The sequence below is a fragment of the Canis lupus genome, chromosome 11 (assembly GCF_011100685.1).
Source record: "Canis lupus familiaris isolate Mischka breed German Shepherd chromosome 11, alternate assembly UU_Cfam_GSD_1.0, whole genome shotgun sequence".
NCBI classification, from domain to species: domain Eukaryota; kingdom Metazoa; phylum Chordata; class Mammalia; order Carnivora; family Canidae; genus Canis; species Canis lupus.
In genome coordinates, this window is record NC_049232.1 from 70,289,553 (window position 1) to 70,313,849 (window position 24,297).

Consider the following 24,297-nt stretch of genomic DNA (forward strand, 5'->3'; position numbering starts at 1 on the left):
AAGCCATGAGCAAAATCCAAACCACAGCGTTCAGAGGTTTGCTTGTCACGAGCCAGGTCTGAACTTTGGCAGTGGTGCTCCAGAGAACCTTACGCAGCGTGGGCAAGACCTTGCCTGGCCTCAGTACTACCCCTCCCTTCCCAGAGTCCCAAGTCCCACTGTTACTTAAAAAGAAGTGTCAGGAAAGATTTTTCTTTTCCAGATCGTTGGCAAATGTTTGCTCAGATCTATTTTGGGGGCATTAGCTCAACACTGCTGTCTTTTCTTCCTGAAGAATTAGAAGAGCATTTCAAAAACACATTTATTTCCCTCTCTTTTTATCCCTCTGTTGCCCCCTGTACCCTTCCCTTGCTTCTCTCTTTCTGTCCTTTCTTCCTTGACCTACTTGGGTGCGACATGGATTTTATCTGCCATGGCATGGAAAAGGGCTGCTGTGACCAGGGCAGGGTGATCTTGATCTGCTGCAAGGCTGCCCCTTGGTTGTCTTGGTGTCCATTTACATTGCAAACCAGAGCAGTTGGAACTGATGTAGAAACTTCCGTCCATCACCAGGTCAGCATCGTGGACCTTCGCCCAGTGCAGAGCCAGTGCTTACTTGATCACCTCCTGTATGTGAGACAGGATTTTTGCTGAAGAACAAAGGGGAGAGGGGTTGACAAATACTGAAAACACAAGGTACAGATTTCCTTTGTATTGGTGGTCAGAACATTCTCATTGAATCCTTACCACCACTCTGCAAGGTTGAGCCACATTACTTACATTTTACAGTTCAGGACACTGAGGCACTTTGAAGTGAAGGGACTTGCCAAGGCCAATGGGAACAGGTCTGTGAGCCCAGGCCTTTCTTTCTCTATAGTTCAGGGTTTATATTTATGCTGACTCAAAGAGAGTGAAGAGAGAAACAGGAAAATAAGCACTGTGTTCCAGGAGGCGGGGAATTTGTTTAAGAATATGAATGAGTAGGGACACCTGGGTGGCTCAGCAGCTGAGCATCTGCCTTTGGTTCAGGGCGTGATCCTGGAATCCCAGGATCGAGTTCCGGCATCGGGCTTCTTGTGTGGAGCCTGCTTCTCCCTCTGCCTATGTATCTGCTTCTCTCTCTCTCTCTCTGTCATGAATAAATAAATAAAATCTTTAAAAAAAAGAATATGAATGGGTATAGGTTACACTACCTATACCATTTTGGTCAGGATAGACTTCATGGGTACCGCCTTTATTATCCATTTGTTTTGCATGGTTCCTATCTACAGGTCCTACACTGGGCACTTTCATGATCCCCGAAAGTCAAAACCACTTTGCTATGTAATCCTCTCCTAGAAATAGAAAATGTATACTTTCCCCTTTTCTTCTTGACTTTCTTCCTCTTGTTAAAATTCTCTTCCAGTGTCTTTCTCAGTGACAGGATATTAAAATGGCCATGCTGGCCATGGACACACATATCCTAAAGGAGTAATCAGCATTTACTCCCAAGTTCTTTTTCTCAGATTGCAAAAACTTACCACTGTTCTAATTCGACGCCTTAAAAAACTCCTCTGTACTAAGAGTGGCATGAAAAGAACCTCTCTCATCATCTTAAAACAGCTCCAATTTTTTTTCCCCTATTTCTGGGCCAGAAGTTCTCCCTAATTTGGCATCACAAGACGAACAGCAATGGAGGAGGAAGCTTTTATTTCTCCTACCAAAATATGATCTACTCCTGTTTTGAATCACCTTCAAAAAACTCGACATCGGGTCCTACAAAGTCATGTTTCATCTGCAAAATATGGGGATGTTGACGTCTTGGTGAACTGCAGTAAATATTAGATTCTTTCGGCTGGCTGGCTTCTCAACTCCCACCGGCAGACTCAGTATCTGGCCAGCCCATATTTTAATCCAAGGCGGCTAGCCACTGTTCCCTCTGGGGTACATACCGAGCCTACTCAGAGGAGGGTGGAGGTGGTGTCCTTGTATCCACCCCATCTCAGTCTCACAAAGAATAATGCCCCGGGTGAGTGTATGGCACCCTGGTCTTCCACACATTCCCTTCTGGCCTCAGGACTGAGGCGAAGGGATCGGATAGGGCTATGGAATGAATTCTGAAGTGGCCCAAAATAAAAAATACACTCAACGGTCCAAGTTTCTGATAAATCGTTTATAACATAGCCATTTATCAAGACATCCATTTAGCATTCAGCTAGAGAAGAATGAAAGTCACGGGCTTACTCCTTCCGGAGGCCAACTAATCCTTCTTTAATGGCTGGTACAAGGATTTGTTCCTGTCCCATAAGCTTTGGGTTCTGAAGGGCACTCATGTGTTCCACTGAATTATACCGGATATATCAAATTAATTCTATTAACCAGCTTATCCTCTAAATCTTTAACCAAGCCCTGATGCATATGCATTCACTGGTGTAAATGACTTCAAGCAATTTCAGAGATTGCTCGTTGGAGCTGTAGCTACATTGAAAGGTGAGCCAGTCTCTGACCTTACTGCATTCCACAATGTTAAATAATCGGCTAAATGGTTACAGCCCTTTTTCAAAATGGGGTACTGCATTCCCCTCTTACCCCCTCCCACTCCATTGCTGGCTTGGAATTTGCCTTTGAACCAATTGCAGGACCCAGGAACTACAATGGGCAAAAGCAAGAGATATGAGAGGCACGGTCTCCACCGAAGACGGACTGTAAAGGAAATCCAAGAATGTGGTTTCTAAATCCTGCCCCAGCCCTTGCTGCCCCCCAACCCCTGCCCCTCTACCTGGAATATGCTCACTGGAGTTCCATTTTCTGGGAAGCTTTTCATGTCTGCCCGCCACAGCTTTAGTTAAGTGCCTCTTTGTTTTCTTACAGCATCTTGTGCCTTGCCTCTATCAAAACGAGTTACAGCAGTAATGGTAGTAGTTAACACCGATTCTTCACTATGCGCCCGACAAATTTTCTAAGCGCTTTATAAATATTAATGTACTTAATCCTCACTACTACCCTGTGGGGCAGGTACTACTATTATCTCAGTTTATAGATGGGAAAGCAAAGGCACAGCATGGTGCAATGACTTGCTCAGGGATGCAAGCCAGTGGGTAGTAGAGCTAGGACAAGGCCCAGGCATTGCTGGTTATGTGCAAATACTAAACTGTTGATCTGCTTCATCCCATTTCGTCCTTCTCGTAGTCACATGCAGTAGAGATTGCATAGGAAACACGTTCTACGGATGCAAAAGAAAAGTGATTTATTTGAATCCATGTACCAAGTAAGCTTAGAACCAGGATTCAAATTCAGGTCTCTCTGTTTCCAAAGCCCAGCTCTCTATCACTATGCCTTAATACATAGTTTTATAGTTGCCTATTTTTCCATGAGCTTTCCTTGTGTGTGACCTCAATATGATTCATTTTTCTATGCTGACCCCCCTCCACACCTTACCTACGATGTGCCACTTTTTATAAATGCTTGTTGTGGGATCCCTGGGTGGTGCAGCGGTTTGGCGCCTGCCTTTGGCCCAGGGCGCGATCCTGGAGACCTGGGATCGAATCCCACATCAGGCTCCCGGTGCATGGAGCCTGCTTCTCCCTCTGCCTATGTCTCTGCCTCTCTCTCTCTCTCTCTCTCTCTCTCTCTCTCTGTGACTATCATAAATAAATAAAAATTTAAAAAAAAAAAAAACTAAAAATATAAATGCTTGTTGTGCTTGCCTGAACTGAATGTATTTTGAGTCCTAGCCCTGCAAATCTGCCTCACCAAGGGAAAGGGAACCTCAGGGAACAGGAGACCATTTGTCTTAGCTTTGCCCATGTGTTTGCTCCGTTCCGCCTTTCTGAAAATGGACGGACATGCAGAAACTTTCATTCCTGTGGAAGTGCATGGGATACATGTGATGGAACCCCATCGAGCAGTACATGACTATGCCGCTGCAGTGTGATAGATTTCTCCCAGCATCTGGGGGCAGTTCATCGTGTGCCCTGCCAAAATTGTACCAAATCGTCCCAAGGGACTCAGAGATGATCAGAGACTTCAGAAGAGCCAAAGTTGTAGAGTCAGAAGGTCCCACATTTGAGTCTATTTATTAAAAATGTCTTCTTATGGGTAAGTTACTTCACTTTGCTGTGCTTTGATTGCTTGTATGAAAAATAGGAATAAGATTTACCTTATAATATTCCATGGTAATTAAACAAGAAAATATTCATGAAGTAGCTGACACAGCACCAGGTACCTAATAAGCTCTCAATAAGGGGTAGCAATTCTAATAATTATGCTGAGCAATCTTTGCTTTCTCCTATTCCCCTCCTGGATACTTTCTTTGCTGCTATATGCTGAATATGGTGTTGTATTTGTGGAATAATTTCTTAGTGAGAAGCAAGAAACAATTTCAAAAATAACCTTATATTTATGGAGGCCTTGCTATGTGCCAGGCACTGTGCTGAGTACTGCAGGTAGATTAGCACAGTTAATCCTCCCTACAACCTAGGAGGTAGGCACAAGCATTTCCCCCATTTAACAGATGGAGTATAAAGGCTTGAAGCACCTAAGCCACTCGTCCAAAGTCATGCAATTTGTAGGTTGCAGGGGATGGGATTTCTACTGAGGCAGTCTAACTCGGCTCCCAACCCCCTTAACCAACCTGGCATGCTAACATTTCTTCCGTGTAATCCTGGGTGGGGTCTCTTGTTTTTAAAATGGGTGACAAAGAAGAGCAAACACTTGGAAGGTCAAATTTACCCAGCTGTATGCAACATTTGGGACTTGGCTTGCCAACGTGGAAATCTGTTTGTTTGCGAACCTTTATGAGTAGCGTTGTTGAGTCCCTTCACTGGCTGTCTTCTGTGTATTCTTTACAGATGATCTTCACTGAACTTTTGGGTTCTGGGAAGCAGCTGGATGGTTTGCATAACTGCCTTTGCACTTTTCTGGCACAGATGTCAAATGTTCTTAAATTTGACACAGATAAAACTTAGTGGCTATCGATTGGACTCTTGATACAGCACTCTCAGGTTTTCCTTCTATCATATTTTACTACATCCCACAGTGATGTTGGTGACCTTCTAAGCTTTCTTTGCAATCCTATTGATCATGTAATTAAATGGTCTCTCAATGTGTGTGAGAAGTCCAATTTGGATGAAGCCCCTGCTACCTAATTCTTATAGTTTCAATCCGCAGTTCCAAAGAGATGCCCTTCTCAGATTGTCAGCCATCATGTCGAAAATGGATGCAGGGTTTGAAAGGCTAACGGGAGGATGGGTCAAAGCCTGCATTACAGGAAACTGCCAGCATGCATCTTCTCATATGTTTCTCCCACTTCCAGGAAAGCAGTATTCTGATTTTTAATAGTTCCATGTTCAGAAGTCAGTCCAACTGGAACAAGGAACACACATTCCAAAGCAGGCTTGCAGCTTCTAAAAGGCATTTGTATTTTTGCTCTACATGGCAAAATGGTTCTGCAAAGGACCAAAAGAGTTCATGAGGAAGCTACAATTTGAAAGAGGGTGAAGGTACATTGTTGTCCCATTGATTAAATGGATGGGCTGTATGCTGCTGAGGTCCAGGCTACATTAAAGAGATGGTTTGGTTAGTCAATCCATAAGTGACCCACCACTTGCAGAGATGTCAAAGGCTTTCATTAATGAGGCATGGTAGTGTAGAGAAAAAACAACTATAACCAAAGATTTAGGAGATACAAATTGTAGTCTTCCATAACTCCTGGTGTAACCCAAGCAAAGCCTGCCTCCTCTCTGGGACTCAACTTTATCATATGTAAATTAAGAATGTGGGTCCTGAGATCCCCTTCTGTCGGAACAAGTGTCTTGTTCTATGTAAAGCCCGCACAAAGACAGCAGGAGACCTTCCCTCTCAGAGCACTTCTCAGGATGCAGTCTGCATAACTAGGAGTGAAGAAGAAAGGCATGACTTTCAGCTCTGTTTTCAAGGAGAAAAACCTCACCACTCATTGGCCCAAGGGGGCAGCCAATGTTTCCAGAAGTCTGGTGTTAACTGATCTCAAATCTGAACCCTTGTGAATTATAAGGCCAATTTTCCAATCAATTCCGGCTGAAATTCAGAATGCTTGTTGAGATTTAGGGGCTGGTGAGAGGACTGAGTTGCAGAATTGCCAGAGATAATTCCTACTGCCATGTTCTGGACCCAGAACAAGTCCTAGTAATAATAATCATAAAAAAAAAAATACTGGCAATATTGCAGAGTAAAAGTGAGAGTAATCCAATCTGGATGTAAGGAATGCTTTCAAACCCATTTTCAAATCAGCAACAGGCAAGCAGGGTTTCATTCTTGATGTATTTTTAACATCTTATAAAAAGCTTCATTTTCTGCTTTATTTGTTCTTTAAAGGTAGGGTGGAGGAATACACACTCGGCAGGAATGGCAACATTTTCCTCTAAACTGGAAATAGATCATGGTGGGCTGTCTGATGCTAGTCCCCTCAGCTAGAAATTAGTGGTTTTGCATTTATTGACACATTTAAGGTTGGTGTTTATGAATTAGGATTCACCCATCCTGGTGCCAGTGTAGGGTGATTCAGCAGCTCTAAGAGACAGTTAAAAACTGAGTATTATCCTTATGACCACCAGTAGTTAAGTTCTTACCATATACCTGAAACGATGATGAAGACCTCTTCATATAGAGCTCTCATGGAGTCAGGCATCATGGTGAGATGGTATCTTATTTCATAGCAGAGGAAACAGAGACACTGGGCAATTGAGAGATTTATCCAAGGGCCTGTAGCTGATGGCTTCAAGATTTGAACTCAGTTCTGTCTGATTCTAGAGCTCATGCTGATTCTGGAATACTATGTCAACTCTGTAGGATAACTGTGACCTGTTTTCTGTGATCGTGAATTTGACACCCTGTACTATTTCAAGCATCTCCATGAAGCTGCACCAGTTGTGGTGCAGAAATAAGGTAATTGGCTAATTGATAAAGAAAGCAAGTGAGTATGAGAAGCTTTGCTCCTTTTTAAATAACCAGAAATGCCATGTATAAATAATAACATTTTTGTCATTACAAGAGCAGTATGTATTCATTGTTAAACTTTTGGAAAATCCAGAAAGTCACAAAAAACAAAGTAAAAGGTATCCCTCATCCTGCAAATATGTGAAAACCACGGCTAACATTTCTTTTCCTGAATTACATAATGGTTAGGTGCTCAAATTCTGGAGCCAGACAGGCTTAGGTTCAATCCCAATTTAAGCAATTATTAGCTGAATGGTATTTGCATAGATATGAGTCATCTTTTTGTTTGTTTTAACTTTTTTTAAAAATAGCATGCCTGGGGGATCCCTGGGTGGCTCAACGGTTTGACGCCTGCCTTTGGCTCAGGGTGTGATCCTGGAGTCCCGGGATCGAGTCCCGCATCGGGCTCCCGGCATGAGGCCTGCTTCTCTCTCTGCCTGTGTCTCTGCCTCTCTCTCTCTCTCTCTCTCTCTCTCTGTGTGTGTGTCTTTCATGAATAAATAAATAAAATCTTTTTAAAAATAGCATGCGTTACATCATTTTTTAAAAAAAATAAAACTAATAGCCAACATTGCTATAACATTTGCTCTTTATCAGGTACCCTTCTTTTAAAAAAATATTTAAATTCAATTTGCCAACATATAGTATAACAACCAGTACCCATTCCATCAAGTGCCCTCCTCAGTGCCCGTCACCCCATCCTCCCACTGTCCTCCCCTTCTGCAACCCTTTGTTTCCCAGAGTTAGGAGTCTCTCATGATTTGTTTTCCTCTCTAATTTTTCCCCACTCAGTTTCCCTCCTTACATCCCACTCTTATAATCCCTTACACTATATTTTATATTCCACAATGGGTGAGACCATAGGATGATTGTCCTTCTCTGATTGAATTATTTCACTCAGCATTAAATATCAGGTACTGTTCTAAAGCCAAATATCTAAACTCATTTTAATCCTCAGGAAGGTACAAATGTTGTCCCTATTTTACTGATGAGGAAATTGAGACAAAGAGAGGTAAAATAATTTCCAAAATAGCACAGCAGGCAAGTGGAAGAGCTGGGATTTGAACTCAGGGGGTCTAAATCCACAGCCTGGGTTCTTAACCACTAATACTACTTCCCCTGGTATTACTTAATCTTATTATTGTTTCCTTCACAATTCCTATTTTACCAAACTGGAAATATACCGAACATACTGTTTGGTTATCTGCTTTCTTCCTTGAACAATATGCCTTGAACTTGTTTCCAAGTCATTAAATACTTTGAGGGAACACAATTTTTTGATGTGTGCGTGGTATTCCATTGAATGTCTGAAACATAATTAACTTAGCCAAATCTCTATTGTGAGGCATTTCAGATGTTTCTAATTTTTTACTGCAATAAACAATGCTGAGATGAACATCATTGTACATGCGTTCTCTGGTTATTTCCTTTGGATAAATGCCTAGAAACAGAAATGCACAGTCAAAAGCGCATGACGCGTTTTATGTGGATATTGGTGTTTTTTTGTTTGATTTTTGAGAAATTGCGGATCTCTCTGTAACCTCACCACATCAGGCATACTACAGTGACAAGGGAACTATTAAAAGTCACAGAACTGGAGCTGGGACACACACATTATACGTAATCCAATATTTATTATATATAAAACCAGTGGTTCATCTGACCAGACCAGAATTCCTACTAATTCATGGTTGGAAAATGTAATAGCCTCTTAACCTACACGTGGGGACAACCCTTCTCCAGTTCTGGAGACAATCTAGTTCATCGTGTGGTGAAGGCAATGGTGCTTTATTGAGCAATTACTGCATGTCAGCACTGAATTAGGTCCTATAACGATCCTGCATTGGGCAATGGGAAGTAGACTTCACAGAGAGGAAACTGAAAGGTTATATGAGTCGCCCAGTGTTGTAGAAATAGTGATAGGCTGTCAGCATGAGCACCAGGCAGGCCTGTCTTTATCTTGCCATTCCATACACCACAAGGCTTCCCCAAAACTTCAACAATTTTGTATTGAGACTCATCAGAGGAAATGTCGCTGTGATCTTGGGTCCCTGTTCCTGCATCTAGACTTCAGTTTTGGTCCTGGGTCTATTTTGTAGTTCTGTGCTCCTGCCTATGAACCTTCCCTTGAGACTCGACCTAACCTAAAAAGCTCACTGCATGGGTCTCTCCATATTGTCACTGTCAGTCTTCTTGGTTTTTTCATTTGTTTGAATGCCACTATTTATTAAAACACACACACACACACACACAACAACAACAACAACAACAAACTTTATAAGGACAGTGAGTGTTCTGCTAAGAAAGGAGCCAAATAAAATGAAATCTTGGGTTAGACATTCACAGATATGTTTTCTTAAGAATCAGTTAATTCATTCTTTCACACTTATTTACTCTCCTCATTCATTCTCAGCTGGTTGCTGAACAGCCTTCTCATATTCACCTTTGTACTCCAGTTTGGTATTGTGAGAAAGGTTGAATTTACTTCCATTCTGCCCTTGGTTACCCGACAAGAAAACCCAATTCCATTGTGAGATAAACACTACAGTACAAATGCAGAGCATGCCCTCAAGGAGCCCTGAGAGACACACCATTCAGGAAAGTGAGGAAGGTCTTCCCGGAGACCTATATATTTGTGCTGAGCACAGTGAGTTTTACAGGATTTGCACAGTGGGAAGGATGGAGTGGCTACCAGGAGGACAGGATGGTGCAGGTTGGAGGACAGTAAGGACAAAGACGCAGTATGATGCATTTGAGAAAGTATAAGGAGTCAGGAATTGCTGGGACAGGGGATAAGGGAGGCATGCTGATGCCAGGATCCTAGTCAGAGACAGAAAGGGGAATATCTGCTGAGCAAACTGCTGTCTGTTACAGAAAAGGCTAAGATTGGGAGGAGGGGTGGAGATAGAACATCCTAGTAAGATCTAATGCAGAAAGCAGTAAAAATAAATAAATAAATAAATAAATAAATAAATAAATAAATAAATAAATAAATAAAATAAATCTGGGGCCTGAGGTTTTGGGATTTTACTTATAAAGTGACAGTCAGCCATTTGTTCACTTATTCTCTAAGTTGTTTGTTAGATAGGTATTTATCAGGCATTTGCTATATGCCAGTGATTGTTCTAGATGCTGGAAATACCACAATGGATAAAGAGGCAAAGTTCCTGCTCTCGTGGAACTAGCCTTCCAATAGGGGTCGGACAAACAATGGGCAAATATAAAAGCAAAGGAGTTCATTTCAGGTAGGAACAAAGAGTGCAAAAATAGAGTAACGTAACAGCAAGTGGCTGGATAGCAGGGATGAATCAGGTTGTCAAAGCAGACCTCTTTGAAGAAATGTCATTTGAGATGGAGCCAGAAAAATGAGAGCTAGCAGTGCTAAGATAGTAGAAGATTATTTCAGGCCTCGAGAACAGCAGAAGCAGAATGAACAAACCCAGCATGTTGGAGGGATAGAAACAAAAACCACTGAAACTGGAGGTCAGGAAATGAAAAAGAGAGAGGACAGGGGTGAAGTTGGTGAGATCAACAAGGACCAGGTAGGATAAGGCCTTTTGGAACAGAAAGCTGTTGAAAGTTCATTAATAAAGGGGTGATGTCACCCAAGCTGGGGCTTTCTACACACACAGCATCATGTACATCCCCACAGACCATCATTCAATTTTCTGTGTTCTAATTTGTCAGCTTCATGACTGTAGAAAGTGAGGGAGCATACTTCCCCTATACCAGCCATGCAGCAGTGAAGAAAATAGACATGATTCTTATCTCCATGGAGCCTTATGTCTCTGAACCTTGGGTCCTGCCCCAACATGGTGGCGATAATATTTCTCATGTCATAGATATTATAATAATCAAACACCTAGCTCAGTGCCTCATACCTCAGTGTTGAGCTTTTCCCCCTTCCATGATGAAAGCATAATTCATGAGGCCCAAGGTCTTTTTCTACTTTTAGCTACTGCTATCTTAGTTCAGCGCAGTTAAACTCTCCAGTGACAGATCCCCCATTTGGAGAAATGATACCTTCACACTTTAGAATGTCCATTACTCTTTTAGACTTCCAAGGACTACTGATTCACTCCTAAACCCAGTCCTGAAAACTCAAATTCCTTCTTTTAAAGAACCCATTGCAAAGTTAGAAAGACGGTGAGGATGACCAAGGTCAGTGTATTACTCGCTATCCCTGTGCTAATGGCCAAAAGCAATGGAACATAGGCATGTGCAAGGTAGAAGTTGAAGCTGTGGCAGATGCCAGATGGAGAATCTCTATGCCTATTAATTTTTGTTTATGTAGCCTCTACTTACTTCACTCACTGGAACAAGCATTATGCAGGGTCATGCACCATACTCTAGCTATTGGGAAAGGTTACTTATTACCAGCTCAGTGGGTGAACAGGGGCATGTCATTTCCGATGGAAGCCATCTGAGGGCTTTTCCCCCACTTTCCCATGTTCAAGAATTCTTAGAAAAGTGAATGATTGCTGATAGATTTCAGGATTTCTTCTACTGGAGCAAACTCTAAAGACTTGGAAGTTTCTCCAAGCCATGCTGGCTCCCAGATTTGGAAATCTGGGATCATCAAGCAATCACCTCTCAACCCCTACTATGTGCCAGATGTTACATGCCAGGAAGTGGTTCACAAAAATAATATGAACTCAAATTCTGTCCTCAAGTCATTTATATTCCAATAAGCATGGCTTCCCACTGCCTTTGGGCTAAAGCTTAAACCCTAGTAAGGCTCAGGAGGCCCTTGGCAGGCTGCCTTGCTCCACCTTCACGCTTCCTCTGGCCAAATGAAGGCATTTATTCCCTGGATACTTCTTGTCCTTTACAGCCCCTGCAATCATGCCTCTCTTTGAATTTGTCCCAAATGATTTCCCAGAAACAATCTGACATAGTGAAAAGAACACAAATATAAAATCCAGGCTCTGTAACTCACTTGCTGTGTGTTCTTCAGCAGGTCAGTTCCCCTCTCTGAGCCTCTGTCTCTCTAGAGTGGGAATGAGTGGGTAGGGCTATATCATCTCTACTCTTCTTCCCTCACTGTTATCCTAGGATTCCAACGCTAAATGTAGAATGTGTAGGACATCTCAAGAAATGTTATGGGACGTCTTCTCAAACCCTCAAACAAGGGGTTGTTTCCTCCAAAGAAACGTCTTCTTTCTTCTTTCTTCTGCTCACTTACTTCTATTTGCCCGGAGAGGTAAAGATGTCAGCAGAGCGAGTCCAGCGCCCTCTGCATGCTATTTAACTGCTTCGGTTTCCTGGTGGACATACAATAGCACTGACTGAGAACTCACTAAATGTTGCTCCTCATTTCTCACAGCCTCACACCAAACCTGAGAGTGTAGACTGTTATTTCCCAGTTACATGTATATGTCTGGAGGCATGACACTTGACAGGTACATGAGGCCACAGAGTCAGCATGCAAACCAAAGTTCAGGCCCCCTCTGGGACAGCTGGAGGCCCTGCTGTTCCACCCATGGCCTGTCTCATGGGGCCTCCATGCAGAAGTAGCTGCATAAGGAGAAGAGTCTTTGCAGCTGAGTGCTGTGCCAGCACACGTTTACTCTGACTGGCTCCCCTCTCCACAGGGGGGAGAGGCTAGCTCTGTATGTGATATAGGGAAACCACAACAAGGCAATTCCCTGGAACTATAAAATCAAATTAAATCAGGGGTTCTGGCTGGGGATTTAAACATCTTAGCCGCTCTGATTTCTCTGGAGAAGCTGGGAAGCCGAGCCAACTGCCGTCATGCGCTCTCTCTCTCCCCACTCATTGCATGTTTTTGCCCCAGGTTTTCAATCTGGTTTAAGTTGGTCATTTGGAGAGGAGAGAACTTCCCGGGCTGGAAGAAAAGACAGTTTGCTGGGATTGGGGAGGGCTTTTCCCTGCTCTGCTAACTGTGCTGGGCAAGTTGACATGCTGGTGGGCTGTGAGGGTGAATAAGGACAGTGGCTCCTGTTTTATGGAGCACAGCCCCACCCCAAGCCCTTTGCACCCATTAGTCCCCACGGCATTGCCACTGCAGCGTCTCACCAAGCTGGATACTGTCTGTATTCCTAATTTGAAGATGAGAGAACTGAGGTTCAGAGAGGTCAAATGACTAGTCTGAGGTCAGGCAGTTAGCAAAGATGGAACCGTGTTTCAGGTTCCCGATTGGAAGGCATGAACCACCTTTCCATTTAAATGACATGACTGTGTCACCTCCACAAACTCCCTTGTCCTAGAAAGTTGTCTTGATCCCTGAAGAGAAATTTAAAAAGAACGTAATCTAACCTGCCCCAAAGGAGATTTAGTTTATGGTTGCTAAACTTTTTTTTATTTTTATTTTTTAGGAGGGGGGATGCACATGAATATTTGTAACAGGTTTTCGGAATGACGTGGACACTCACATAAATAAAAACAAATCCTTTGGCAGGAGGACATGTATGACCAAAGCAGAACAGAAAACGTGGGGCAAAGGGAGGAAACCCAAGGTATTATGTGTATTTATAATTGATAAGGGGTAGTATAGCATAATGATTAAGCTTAGGGATTAAGCAGCTATCTATCAAGATTAGAATCTCAGCCCTACCCTACCGTGTTTTATATAATCTTGGGCAAATTGTCTAAACTGTCACCCTTTATCTTTTAAGAGAAAATAATAATATGGCTACCTAACAGAGTTGTAATTAAGATTAAATAAATTACTGTCTTATTAGGTAAGATAGAGCTCAGAAGAGTGCCTGACATAGGGTCAATGACATACATTCTGCTAGTATTATTTTTTAACAGGATTGTTGATATATAATTCATATACCATACAATCCACCTGTTTAAAATGAAAATTTGCTGGCTTCTAATATATTCTCAGAGCTCTGGAACCATCACTACAACCCACTTTAGAACATTTTCATCGTCTTAAAAAGAAATTCTGTGCCCATTAGCAATTAGTGTCTATTTCCCCACAACCGCCAATTTAATTTCTATCTCCACAGATTGGTCTATCCTGGTGGTTTCACTAAAACAGAATCTTACAGTATGTCATCTCTTGTGACTGTTTCTTTCATTTACCATATCGTTTTAATGGTTCATGTTGTAGTGTGTATCAGTACTTCATTCTATTTTTTATGGCTGGGTAATGTTCCATTGTTTAGACCTATCATATTTTATTTATCCATTTGTCAGTTGATGGACATTCGAATGGCTTCTACTTTCTTCCGACTGTGAATAATGCTACTATGATCATTTGTGTATGAGTTTTTTTTTATGATCAAATGTGTGCATTTCTCTTGCATTTATAGCTAGGAAGGAAGATTCTGGGTCCTACGGTAACTCTGTGTTTTACTTCCTGAGAGGCTGCTAGACTATTTTTCATAGTAGTTGCACAATTTTGTACTTCTACCAGCAATGTATACAGGCCCCAATATCTCCACATCCTTACCAACACTTATTACTGTCTATCTCTTTTATTTTAGCAATTATAGTAGCCAGGAAGTGGTAACTAGTTGTGATCTGTATTTCTCTAATGGCTAATGATGTTGAACATCTCTTCATGTGCTTAGTTGCTATGTGTACATCTTTGGAGAAATGTGCTCAGATTCCTTGCCCATTCTTAAAATTTGGGCTGTGTATTTACTCTTGAGTCTTAAGAGATTTGTATACATTCTAGATAGAAGTCTCTTATCAGATATATTATTTGCTAATATGCATATTACCTGAGATCATGAGTTGCTGCAAGGAAATGGGTTGTTCTTTTGAATTGTGAGCTTTGGAGTCAATTCTGAGTTTGAATGACTAAGATCACCAACTGCTAGCTGTCTTGCCTTGAACTGGTTACATAACTTGGCTTCTCCAAAGTGGGAACACTAACTCTGAAGCTTTAGATGTGAGGATTAAATGAACTGACGTATGCATTACATATGTCACAGTGCCAAACATATAGGAGGCACAGAACAATCAATATCTATTATTATTGTACATAATATCAGAACTCAAAGCATTTTTGGTATAATTGACTTATCTTATTGGGGTAAGACAACTGGGATTTCTGATAATATATTATTATCTAATAAGCTATTATTATTATTTTATAAAATAGATGACTTGTTCCAGGAGGTTAAGTAATAAGCCAGAGAGAGATAGCAGTTACATGATAGATCCAGAATTCAAACTATCTTTTTCTGACTTCAAGTTTAACACTGTACTCCAAGGAGTTGGTAGGTAGTGCATTGTTTTTGTATATAACCAGAGAGTGGACATTCCTGAGAATTAAAGCAGTAATCCAAATAGGCAGGTCACAAGGAAACTAATACGTAATCAATCAACCAATCAAATCACTTCTGGTCACAACAATATCTCCCACCTCAAATTCTATCTTGTAGTATAGCCTTGCCATTTCCTCATTAAGAGGTAGTATTCATTTCATTCCATTTACATCTGAATTGGCTCTTTGATTTGACCAATAAAATTTATGTTGTGTAATTGCTATCAAGAAGCCTACTAGGTCATGTATCGCAATCTACATGGAGGAGAACCATGAGCTTTGGCTGATAGCCCCAGATGAGCATCTAGCCAGCAGTCAACATCAACTGCCAGCTATGTGAGTGAGGCCATTTTGGACCAACCCCAACCAATGCTAAGTGAAGCAAAAGAATCACTCAGCCAAACCAAACTCAGAATCCTGATCAAATATCTGTTGTTTTAAACCACTACATTTTAGGATGAATTATTACATGGCAATAGGTAGACAAAATGACTTGAAAAGTCTCAGGTAAGGAAATAATGTCAGAATATTATTTATTCACAATTTGATGTAAAGAAACACATACATGTTCTACTTTACTTAAATTTAAAGCAAGACTTTGTTTTTCTGTATCTTCAGGAATGCCACCCCCCAAAAATCATATTCATCTAACCATACCTCCTTGCGTTCTATTCATTCATCCAACAAATATTTAATGACTGTCAACTAAGTTTCTGGCACTGCAGATAGGGAAATGAATGAGGAAACATGATCTCCTCCTCTTGCCTATGACCTAGGAGAGGTCAGGAGAGGGAGCAGACATTGAACAAATAGCATAGGTTCACATACTGGAAAGAAGCAAATAGCAGAAGGGCTTGTAAGGGAGAATGCTAGGCTTTTCTGCAGGCCAGGATTAGTTCTTCATATCCAGGGCCACTTGCTTGGAGTGCTGAGAGGGCGGCTATTTCTATTTTGGTTACTATTACTGCATAATAACAACCTCCTCCCCCATACCTCCACATGCAAAAATAGTGATATAAAACAAAAATTTTATTATACTCATGAATTCTGTGGGACAGAGCAGAGGGAGGATGACTTGTTTCTGCTCTATGATGTCCAGAGTCTGAAAAAAGTCTAGAGTCATCTTCACTCATATATCTTCCATTTGTCAGCCAGGACCTCAAATGGGCTGTCAGGTACAACCCCTACATATGGCCTCTCCATGTGCCCTCTCCTTATGGGCTAATATGGGCATCCTCACAATATGGCAGCTGGATACCAAGAGTAAATGTCTCAAAGGAGCGCTAGCAAGGGAACTCACCTTTTATGTCCAAACCTCTGAAGTTAAAATGTCACCTCTGTCACCGTGACAATCCACTCAAGTTCTAGGGGAGAGAACAGACCCCCACTTGATGAGAGAAGTGTCACAGTTACACTGCAAAAAATGTTTCAATTTGCAGAATGGGAGAAATTATTGCAACCATTTTTGTTAAATACAGCCTGCCTAAATGTATACTTAAATGACACCATTTTTAGATATTCAGAGATGAGAAAAGCATATTTACAGTCTTTAACTTGAGTAGCCACTCATTTGCTGCAACCACCTGAAGGTTTGTGAGATTCTGTATCTCTAAGCTCCAGAATGCCTCGAGAGCAGATTCTAAGACCAGTTATCATCAGAGCCCCTTCCTGAGATGAGGAACAAAGAAGTCTGCCTCTTTATGGATGGTGAGATGAGAGAAAGTTATAGATTCTTCTAACTGACCATATCTCCCAAAAGAAAGCAACCACCCAAATTAAATTAAAAGAGAGAAGATCCAGGAAGATATACGTATACTTTGAAAAAAAATTCAAGCTTTATTAAATCAAGAGGCCTGAAGGAGTTGCTGTGGATGTGAATTCCTCAATTCATTTGGCAAATTTACCTCCAGGAAACTCTTTTCAGTCCAAATTGGATGACTCTGCTGTCTTCCCCTCTAATCCTAGGATGACCTACTCACACCACAGCACCTGCTCCATGTAGTGTGTGGTTGCTTGCCTTTTTGTTTGCTTCCTTCATTAGACTGTGAGCTCTCAGAGAGTAGGGATCAGGTCTTAAACACTTCTGTGCCTCCAGCTTCTAATTATCTCACTTCTTGAAACATAGCAGTGTTCAAAAATATTTGCTGAACAAATGCACACAATTTTTAATATTAAACAATTGAAATCATAATGATATGCCTCTTTCTCGCTAGCTGTTGTTCCTAGGCCCAAGTTTTACTACCCGTGACTACTATATACCAGTGAGACTCCCCATGAAAACTAGGACTATTTTAGTTATTTCAAAATTATGAGGGGGGAAGAACAGCTGATGATAGGACAGGAGCAGGAAATATACAAGATGAGCTAGAACATTTGTTCACCCCAGAAAGTAAGGAAGTGTTCATCAAATAAGCAAACAAACTAATGCCAGAATGATGACAGGATGTCAAAGGGACACAGAAGCCAAATGAAAGAGCTTCTGATGATAAAGCTAAAACAACTTGAGCAACAAAATGGAGTGGGACTGGTTCATAACCCTAAGTGTAAAAATAAACATCCATGATCCATACTGATGCAAATAAATGGTTGCTAAATCAATAAACTAGGGAGAAGACACAAATCTCGATGCAAGAGAATTTCAAATAATTTATGTAGATCACTCACCCTCAAGGAGATGGAACCTAATTCCTGCTTCCTAAATGTGCGCCATACAGAGTAACTTCTTCCCAGCGAGAGCAGTATGGAAAGAATAAACAAAGAGTAACTTAACAGTGGAAAAAATCACTTTACAGTGGACAAACAGTACCTCATCTTGGTGTTCAAGGTTAATATCAGTAGTAATATCATATTGATAGCCTGTACCCTTAATATGATGGGGTGGAAGGGACACTTTACATCTATGATTTTTCTCCTGAAAATACACAACCCCAGTCTCATCATGAGAGAAAAAAATCTGACAAATTCCAGTTGAGGAACATTCAACAAAATACCTGATCAAGACCCCTTGAAATTGTTAAGGTCATCAAAAATAAGGGGAATGAATGAAGTGTAAGAAACTGTTAAAGCCAAAAGGAGCCTAAAGAGACAAAATGACTAAATGTAATGCAGTATACTGGATGAGATCCTGGATCAGAAAAAAATACATTAGGTATAATCTAAGGAAATTTAAATAAGATGGACTTAAAAAAATAAATAAATAAGATGGACTTTAAAATAACAAGTGTTGGCAAGGATGTGGAGAAAAAAGAATGCTAGTGCACTGTTGGTGGGGAGGTGAGTTGGTGCAGCCGCTGTGGAAAACAGTATGGAAGACATTTCAAAAAATTAAAAAATTAAATACCAAATGACCTAGCAATCCCACATTGGAGTATTTTCTCAAAGAAAATGAAAATACTAATTCAAAAAGATATAAGCACTTCTATATTTATGACTGTGTTTTTTACAATAGTCAAGATATGGAAACAATGCAAGTGTCCATCCATAGATGAACAGGTAAAGAAGCGCACACACACACTAGAATATTACTCAGCTATGATAAGGAATAAAATCTTACCATTTGCAACATGGATGGATCTAGACAGTAGAATGTTAAGCAAAACAAGTCAGTAAGAGAAAAACATGATTTCATTTATGTGGAATTTAAGAAACAAACAAAAAAAAAGAGACAAACACAACAACAGACTAAAATATAGAGAACAAACTGGTGGTCAGAGGGGAGATGGGGGGGTTGGGTGAAATAGATGACAGGGATTAAGAGTGTATTTATTGTGATGAGGCCTGAGAAATGTATAGAATTGGTGAATCATATTGTGCACCTAAAACTAAAAACTGTATGTTAATCATACTTCAATAAAAAATAAAACAAAGCATGGCCTTTAGTTAATATGTCAGTATTGGTTCATTAATCATAACAACTGTACCATGCCCATATGTAAAACATTACTAATAGGGGAAACTAGCCATAAGGCATATGGCAACTCAGTAGTATCTGCATGTTCTATAAATTTTGAACTGTTCTGAAATTTAAAATTTATTTTAAGAATATTTCCAAAGAAATGTTATATTTGAAAACCCCGAGTTTCCCAGTTGCAAACAGAACCAACATAAACCACCATTGCAGCAAAGCCAATAGGCAAAGGACTCTGCATCTTCCAACACACACACATTATTAGACTATGTTCTGATTCTCATGAATGAGATTGCAGCAGGGGAGCATAGGAGGCGGGCATGAAATTGTCTGAAAACTTTTGCCTGCAGGCTTAGTGCAAAAGATCATCTGAAGTCTGGAGCAAAAACAGTTTCCATCTATGTAAATATTAGGAAATTAAATTCCATATGTTGCGTGCCAGCTGCTTTCAGCTGCCACAACTGTGCACAAACGGTGAGCAGACAGTTTGGATTGTCAAGCAGGAGAAGTGTCATTCTTTGCAAAAGAGAGGGCTATGACTGCCAGTTGGAGGTCAAGGGGTAATATGTATGAGTGACTTGATTCCAGCAATCTGACAAGTTAAATCACTGGACAGTTGGGAATTCCACGTGAGGCTTAAAAGTTGGAAGAACTTGTTAAGAGTGTCATAGTCTTTGGAACCATGGATAGTCTTTGAAACATGTTTACTCTAGAAACTCCATTAAAAATGCACGTGTGTGTTGAGGACAAGGATGGGAGGAAGATTTCCATTGTAATTAAATATGAATGGTCCTTGTAGGGAAAAAAAAGAACATCATCAAATATAAAAAGAAAAAGACAATGAAGCATGCTCATTATGGATAAAATTGACTCATATGGGAAAGCTTTAAAGCTTTCAGCAGGTGTCCCAATCCTCTCTAATGCCTGTCCATTTGGTTTAAAATGCTTTTTAAATCTGAAGATAGCACAAAACCTGGAAGTGACTTATATTTCAGAAATGAGAGAGCGAGCATGAGCATTTAGGGATCAGACACATGATGTATAGGAGTTCTGGGTCTAGCTGTCTGGTAGAGGGTGAGGAGCTGGGGGATCTAAGAAAGGCATTGCTTCTGGCTGGAGCTCTCAGAATCGAGAGACATGAATTCTTCTTGGAACTGTGCCACAGGATATCTAGACACGTTTCTGGGCCATGGAGCCTAAAACAGAGCTTAGGCATTGAGCTTAAATTCCTGAGTTTAAAACCCTTTTCTGTACCTTGTTAAGTCCATGACACTTGATAAATAACTTCATCTCTCAGTACCTTGATTTCTTCTTCTGTAAAATGGGTACCACGTCTCTCTCAGGTGTTGGGCAGAGAATTCAATTAGCAAATGCATTTGAAAACCATAACAAACTGGAATGCTAATCTGAAACCAAAAAACAAGGACTTTTAAAGAGTTAGGGGCCCTGAATCTGATCCAGAACATACCAGTGGTGCAAGGTGGAAATGGATCTGTGGATTTAGGTTTAGATTTGTGGAGCCTAACTCAAAGTCACGTTCCCAAAGTTAATGCCACCCAGTTAGTCTAATACAGTGTCCAACCATTTATGGAATCCAAACACACGTAGAGCTTGAATTTAATCCTGAACATCTCATTTTAGGAGGGTACTGACAACCTAGAGCTCCAAATATGATCAAATAAGACCATAAAAATTCTGAAAACTGTTGCATAGGATAGTAGCTGGAATGTTGTTTACCACAGTGAACATGTGATTCATGAGGGACACGTCGTGAAGGACATGAGGAGGGTAACCCTCTTCAAATGTTTGGAGAATACCTAGCTAGATAACAATGAGAACCAGTGAGTGGTACTTTGAGTGACAGGTTTTAAATCAACACAAAAAATTTTTCCATATTTACCTTCTCTCTTCTGAAATATCCAAAACCACTTCCTCCACTCTCATTCTCATCAGTGGCCTACCTTGACATTTCATTGAGAAAATGGAACCAAACCAGAGATAGTATTCTCTAGCTCCCATTTTCACATCCATCAACCTCCATATATCTGTACCAATAATGTACGTTTTGATCTACATTAGACTCAATGTTCTCAGATTTCATAGCCAAGACCAAGATTTCTACCTCATTAGTAGACCTTATCTTTTCTCATTGGATCAAATACTCTCAGGCTATTCTCCTTCCTTCTCCATCATTAATTTTCCCTTTCTCCAGGACTTTTCCTTTGAGTGTGCAAAATCATTGCTATTTCACCCAATATTTTTGTCACAACAGTTTGATTCTATTTTTCCTTCCATCAACTACCACATTTGTCTCTTGCTTTCATGGAAAAATTTGAAAGAGTTTGCAAATTCTCTCTTCCCATTCTCTCTTGAACCCACATCAGTCAAACTTTTACCCACACTATTCCACCAAAACCACTCTTATCAAAGTGACCTATGATTGCTATGATGCTAACTCCAGTGGTCAATTGTCCATCGTCATCTTGAGTGACTTATCAGCAGCATTTGATCTCTTTGAAAACCCTGATGCTGACCTCTTGAAACCCTTTATTGTCTACTGGGACACTCCATGCACCTGGTTTCCTTCCTTCCGCTCTGGCCACTCCTTCGTCTCCTTTGAAGATTCATCCTAATCTCTTCCATTTCTAATCATTGAATGCCTAGGACTCAAATCTGGAATGCTTTTTCTTTATCAATACTCACTCATGAGTTAGGCTTGTCTCATTTTAGGGGACTAAGTGTTTAAAATGCCATCCCTATGATGCCTCCAGGACTTTACCTGCAACCTGCTAATATTGCTCCTAAACAGCAGATTTTTATAACCAGTGGTCAACCCAACATCTCCACACAGATGTTTCACTTGGCATTTAAAATTAGCTATCCAGAACTGAACTCATAATATTGCCTCACCATTCCTGCACCAAACCTGCCTTACTCATAATTTTCTACATTATAAATCATGGAAATGGCACCTTTTTGTTTCCTGGGACCCAAAATACTTTTCACCTTGTGATCTTGACCTCTATCTCTCTCCTTCTCCACCACCCCCCTCTTTGCCTCCCTGCCTCCCTTTTGTTCTCTCTACAATCCATCAATCTTCTTAGTTCTACCTTTTAAATATAACTGCAATGAGATCACTTCTCACCATGTCCACTGTTTCCTTGGTCCAAGCTTCACATCCTCTCACCTGAATTATTTCAATATGCCTGATCTGTTTAACCTGCCTCCACCTTTACCCCTTTCAAAATGCTTTCCACATACCAGCTAAAGCAGTCTCCTTATGATTAAGACATATCAAGACCCTCCCTACTCAGAATTATTTAAAAGTGACCCCTCTCACTCAGAGAGTAGTAGCCAATGTCCAAACCATGGCCAATCAGTTCCTACACAGTCTGCTCCCCCCAATGCCCCTTTGACCCTCTATCCTAATACTCTTATTTTTCTCTCTCTGTTTTAGCCACGTTATCCTCCTCAGTACATCAAGAATCCTCTCACCTTTGCATCTTTGTGTTTGTTGTTCAATCTATTTTGAATGCTTTTCATCCACATAGTTTTGTGGCTCACTTTCCCTCAGGTATTAATGCAATGACATCTTCTCAATTCGACCCTCTCTGCCCATTTACCTTCCCCACCTCCAAAAATTTCTGTTATTTTGTCCTGTTTTATTTTGTTCTTTTTAATCTTTTTTGACATTAACATATTATGTGTTTTGCTTGAACTTTTTCTAGAATATAAATGCCAAATGGGTAACAATCTTTGTTGTTCACTGATATATCCTCAGCACCAAGACCAGCCCCTGGAGGATAGTATATATTTAATAAATATTTAATATATAAGTGACTGGCTACAAGGATAGATAAGCCAGATTTCTCAGGAAGCTGGTAAGCCCCCTGTCATCAGGCATCCATCATTCAAGAAAGCTGAAGACAAATCTATAGGATTAGATAGGTTATGTCCAAGTCTGTGATTATATGAATGAGCTACAACGTAAGTGATTCAGGGTTTTGGGTGCTATCCTATGATACTGACATAGAGGATAAAGCAGCATGACATATGTTTACATTTTTAAATAATCAAGAAATCATGAGATGGGTATAACTTCATTTTATGGATGAGCCACTTGTGTCCCAGATGCTACAAGTAATCTGCTACACATCACATGGCTAGCAAGTGACAGCAAAAAGAAGTAAAGGAAATAGTTCTATCCAATAAACCATACTCAACCCTGGCTTAAAATCTGGATCTATGTAAAATCTTGTGGGACATAGTTGTTGTTGCTTTTTTTTTTTTTAAACCTCTTCTCTCATGGTTGAAATTCAAGTAAAAGAAAACTCACTTTGCATTACTTCTGAGGGAAGATTTTTTTGCATGTGCTTTATTACCTACATAAATTATTTTTAAAGTATTATTTGATTATAGTGTTTCCTAAGAGAAAACATGGATCTGAAAGGAGTGCTGTATTTTATTTATTTTGTATATGGAAGTGGGTAGATAGAGCTTTTGAAAAACATTCTTCCTTACTGCCTGTAGTTAAAAGGTAAGAATTCAGTCCCATGAAGTTCCCTTTACTAAGAATTATAGATTTGATCCCAAGAAGGTGAGGTAATGAGGTCTAAGGTGGTGATGATTCAGCAGCTGGAACACAAACAGAACCTTACAAACTCCTGAACTGGAGACCAGAGTGCACACTTGCTTCTGTGGTGACAAGGGAAGTAAGGGAGTGACCTGGGGTTTGGCTCAAAAAACCCTTGTCCTTTGGGACTTTGTGAGGAGCACACAGCTGCAGTCTCTAAGTAGTTGAACCCTGGCAGGGGGCAAAAAGAACAGCTAAATCCTCAGATAGTGGTTCCTCCCCTTAGGTACAAAGTATATGTTACTGATGCTTTGAAATGGAAAGAAAGCCACATCTTCATCTCCCTAGGGAAATCCAGCATGTTTAATATCAGAAATGGTCACATCCTGGTATAGACTCCTCAGTTTTGGGGAGTTTCAGCCCAGACACCTAGACTCTGTTCCAGGCCTCACTTCTGGCTGGCAAGAATGCTAGTCAAGCTGGACTGGTAGGTACCCCAGTGATAATTTAAGAATCAAATCTCAACCTACATATCCATGCAAAGACACTGACTACATCCTGTCCTGTTCCCTTTCCTTTTACCTTATTTTCAACCCACGTGGAAAATTCTCTCTCTCAAAAAGGGAAACATCATGG

The 24,297-nt window shown here is 40.6% G+C and overlaps 1 long non-coding RNA gene across 1 annotated transcript; it reads right to left on the reverse strand.

Annotated features, from left to right (window-relative positions):
- Nucleotides 1-294: 294 nt before the first annotated feature.
- LOC111097964 lies at nt 295-24,297 on the reverse strand. The gene is made up of 5 exons (XR_005366451.1): nt 24,244-24,297; nt 20,343-20,494; nt 17,846-17,903; nt 16,482-16,545; nt 295-606 (listed from the first exon to the last, which is right to left on the reverse strand). It is a non-coding gene; the product is annotated as an uncharacterized LOC111097964 (long non-coding RNA).